Source organism: Pelophylax lessonae (assembly GCF_965119305.1).
Source record: "Pelophylax lessonae genome assembly, chromosome: 3".
NCBI classification, from domain to species: Eukaryota; Metazoa; Chordata; class Amphibia; order Anura; family Ranidae; genus Pelophylax; species Pelophylax lessonae.
The window spans coordinates 664587600-664591957 of NC_138770.1; the positions used below are offsets into that span (position 1 = coordinate 664587600).

General features: G+C 39.8%; 1 long non-coding RNA gene across 4 annotated transcripts; it reads right to left on the bottom strand.

Moving 5' to 3' along the window:
- Positions 1-399: 399 nt before the first annotated feature.
- LOC309551282 lies at positions 400-2878 on the bottom strand. Of its 4 annotated transcripts, none has more exons than XR_014225066.1 (4): positions 2639-2878; positions 1242-2559; positions 717-1142; positions 400-512 (listed from the first exon to the last, which is right to left on the bottom strand). It is a non-coding gene; the product is annotated as an uncharacterized lncRNA (long non-coding RNA). The 4 variants fall into 4 exon arrangements; XR_014225067.1 differs by having other exon boundaries at positions 507-617; XR_014225068.1 differs by lacking the exon at positions 400-512 and having other exon boundaries at positions 625-1142; positions 2644-2872.
- Positions 2879-4358: the final 1480 nt, after the last annotated feature.

Genomic DNA, 4358 nt, shown 5'->3' on the forward strand with positions numbered 1-4358 from the left:
AATATTTTACTTATGTGACACTTCAAAAAAAAAAAAACATACATTGTTCTTTGATCTTCAGTCAAGTGCTGGTGACCCTTTTTCTATTAGGTTTTTTCATGCAATGTCAAATGTTATTTTGGCTGAATTGGCACAGTTTCCCAGAAACACACACCAAAAAAATTGTGGAAAGTCTTACTAGAAGAGTAGGGATCTCTTGCCGCCAAGAGGAGGGGGTCAACTCAGTAAAAAAGCCCATAGCTTTGGAATAGGATGTCCAACAGGCTCATCTAGGGGTGATGGTCAGGTGTCCACAAATGTCTTCCCGCCAAGGGGAGGGGGGAAACTTAGTATAGATGCCCATAATTTTGGAATGGGATTTCCAACAAGCTCATCTAGGTGTAAAGGTCAGGTGTCCACAAATGCCTTGATGCCAAGGGGAGGGGGGGCCAACTTAGTATAAATGCCCATAATTGTGAAATGGGATGTCCAACAAACTCATCTAGGTGTAAAGGTCAGGTGTCCACAAATGCCTTGATGCCAAGGGGAGGGGGCCAACTTAGTATAAATGCCCATAATTGTGGAATGGGATGTCCAACAAGCTCATCTGGGTGTAAAGGTCAGGTGTCCACAAATGCCTTGATGCCATGGGGAGGGGGCCAACTTAGTATAAATGCCCATAATTGTGGAATGGGATGTCAAACAAGCTCATCTAGGTGTGATAGTCAGGGGTCTACAAATGTCTTGCCACCAAGGGGAGGGGGCCAACTCAGTATAAATGCCCATCATTTTTGAATGGGATGTCCAACATGCTCATCTAGGTGAGATGGTCAGGTGTCTACAAATGTCTTGCCACCAAGGGAAGGGGGCAAACTCAGTATAAAAGCCCATAATTTTGGAATGGGATGTCCAACAAGCTCATCTAGGTGTGATGGTCAGGGGTCTACAAATGTCTTGCCACCAAGGGCAGGGGGCCAACTCAGTATAAATGCCCATAATTTTGTAATGGGATGTCCAACAAGCTCATCTAGGGGTGATGGTCAGGTGTCCACAAATGTCTTCCCGCCAAGGGGAGGGGGGAAACTTAGTATAGATGCCCATAATTTTGGAATGGGATGTCCAACAAGCTCATCTAGTTGTAAAGGTCAGGTGTCCACAAATGCCTTGATGCCAAGGGGAGGGGTCCATCTTAGTATAAATGCCCATCATTTTGGAATGGGATGTCCAACAAGCTCATCTAGGTGTGATGGTCAGGTATCCACAGATGTCTTGCCACCAAGGGAAGGGGGCAAACTCAGTATAAAAGCCCATCATTTTGGAACGGGATGTCCAACAAGCTCATTTTGGTGTGATGGCCAGGTGTCCACAAACGTTTGGCCACATAGTGTTTTTTGTGTGCATTCCTCTTTTTTTTTAGGTTATATTCAAACATCTTTATTTCCCCATTTTCATGACCCCCCATCACTTTCCTAGATCTCTCAAACCCCATTCACTTTTTTAAACTCTGGTTGTCAGTAATCTATGTATGTGCAGAAACCCATTGTATACAAAACAAAAAAAACTATACACTGATACACCACCCACACAATAAAGAAGGAAATGTTAAGTATAAGTCATCTAAAAATAGGGATGTATAAGATATATTGAGAACTAGGCATATATATCTAAATGAACTGTATCAGCACGTGTGATGCACTTGCAGTTTTTACATTTGGTGAGCTGCAAAAAGGTGAACTTACACTTTAACGTGTGACACAACATACCAGGTTTTTTAAATTATGTTTTTATTTTCATTTCTTGTTTTTATTGCAGTTCTATGGCCATTTTTGTTTTATTTTTGTGATTTTTGTACAATCATTTTACAGAATGAAAAAAAAAAAAAAAAAAATGTATGCAGAATTTATAAAGATCTATGTTTTCTGTTTGAGTACTTGTCCCAATGGTTGACTAAGGAGTTAACTTGCATGGTCCCTTAGCCTGCAGTGTACTTTTATTACAGACAAGTGCATGTACAGTACTAGTTCCTTACTAGCAACATATCCATTTTTGTCGTTGCAGGAATGACTGTGTTAGGGAACTCTTGTAACGTAGAGACAAAATATTTAATTTCGGTGTTCTGAAACACATTTTTGTATGTCCCCCCATTTGTTCTAAGCTCCCTTATTACCCAGAACCTTGTCTTTTATATTCCTTTTTTCATAGGCGTGAAAATGATTCCTTTATATATATGGCAAAAAAATGGTGATATGGGATTTAGCTAATTATGTATCCAAAATGTACATGGAATAAAATAAATTATTCTCCGTAAATAGGAAAAAAAACAAAAACAAATTGCTATTACAGACCTCCCTGGCTGTCCATCTTTGACAGAGTGGTAATCCATAATAATTGTGTTAAAAAAAAATTGTGTTGTAAGTTTTATGCATAGACCTAGAGACCACTGCTTCCCTCCCAACGTAGCAATGCTCGAAGTCGTAATAGTAATTTACCTTTCTGTGCCTCAACTCACTAATTACTAGTCATGGTCTTCCAGTTACTCAAAATTGCCTTTGGTGCCCAAATGCCCCACCCCACCCCACCCTACCCCACCCTACCATACCCCACCCTACCCCACCCTACCCTACCATACCCCACCCTACCCTACCATACCCCACCCGACCCTACCCCTGGGTTTTCTGCTTGTGTGTGCAAACTACTGTTTTATTCCCACTGTGTGTTTGTCAATTTTTTATGCTCCCTTAAAAAAAGGTCACTGTGGGTACTTTTGAATCCGTTATGTGGAACTGTTTTTTTTTTTTTTTGTTTTTTTTTTATTATTATCGTTATCACTTGTAATGTTGCAGTAGAAGCAAAATAATGTCAAACAGAGGAGTGTAAATTTCTTTAAAAAATCTAATGATATTAGAAATAAACATTCAAAATGAATATTTCATTGTCGATTTCTCTTTTTTTTTTGTATGTAATTACTGTGGTTAATTTTAGATGTTTTTCCTTCTTCACAATTAAATCACATTTTTAGGTTGTTTCATTTAGTTAAGGGTGCAGATTGAACACAAGCAGTCATTTATGTTGGCTAGTTTAGGACATGAGCAAAACAGGGGGTTCACCTGCGCCAATGGGTACCTAGTAATAAAAAAAGGTATAAATATAAGTGCACCATATATCATTTTGTGAAGGTTGGTATATAAATATAATAAATAGTATAAATTATGTAAAGTGCAGCTGCAATAAACTCCTGCCCGTCTAATAGATGGGTAAAGTGTATACAAAGAAAGAAGGAGTAATCTCCCACATTTAGTGCGCTGGCAATAATCAATAAGTATATGTGTATGTGTGGCAAACACAGCCACTGTATATTGTCCTTCGTGTATGCATTATGTTTATTGCATGTGTATACCTTTAAGAACCAAGTGTTTGTAGTGTGGTTTGTGTTGACAGAGTGAGAACTCTTTCACTTGGGACTATCATATTTCTGAGCAGTGTCTCTCAGGAGATGTGTGGGGATGTATTGCAGATGGCTAGAAAATGGTAGCAGTGTTTCATAGACCCATGCCAGTGGGGTGGGGTTTGTTATTGTGAATACCTGCATTCCATTGTCCTATTGTTCCTGTCTGCCTTGTAAGCTATTATGGGATGTGTGTTTGTGTGGGGGATGGCTCAAAGAGGGAGGGGTTTTCGCAGAGTGTAGATCCCTTGTGTTTTCAATAAACGAGCAGTCTAGTTGTTGACTCCCAGTAAATGTGTCGTCTAGTTCTTGGGAGGGAAGGATTGTATAACGCTACCTGGATTGTTGCATGCTGTACCTGCCTATTGGATTATTACCTATTTTCCTGTCTACCAGCGGAGACCTTGTAGATTAACCTACTTCTCTGCTACAGTATGTAATACCACCTCAAAGATTGTACCGACAACTAACTAAATACAATAGTACCAAGATATTACATCCAACCAATAAAGGTATAGATGCAATAAAAATTGGGATAACAAATATATAAATGGTGTCCACAACTAGTTGATCTATATGGGGTATGAACCGTACATATAGAAATAAAGGTATGTCCAAAATTCCCAAATGTTAATGATCCAAGCAGGAAGCAAAAGGGGAGACGGTGATAGGGATGTTCATAAGGGGTCACCACAGTGCTCAATGGGGTTTGTCAGGAGGCTCACCAGATATTTTGGATCCCCTCTAACCTTACAGTAGGGGGATCATACAGGCTTATAGCAGGTGGAATTCCTCTCTCCAGGATTTGAGGCAATATAGCTGGTCCTCGCGCTGCTCCTGGGCACAGGGTCCCCTTTAGTGTACTCCAAGGATGACCCGTGGTAAATTAGACAAAATATATAGGGAGCCTCATAGTGAGATCCATTTAAAATTT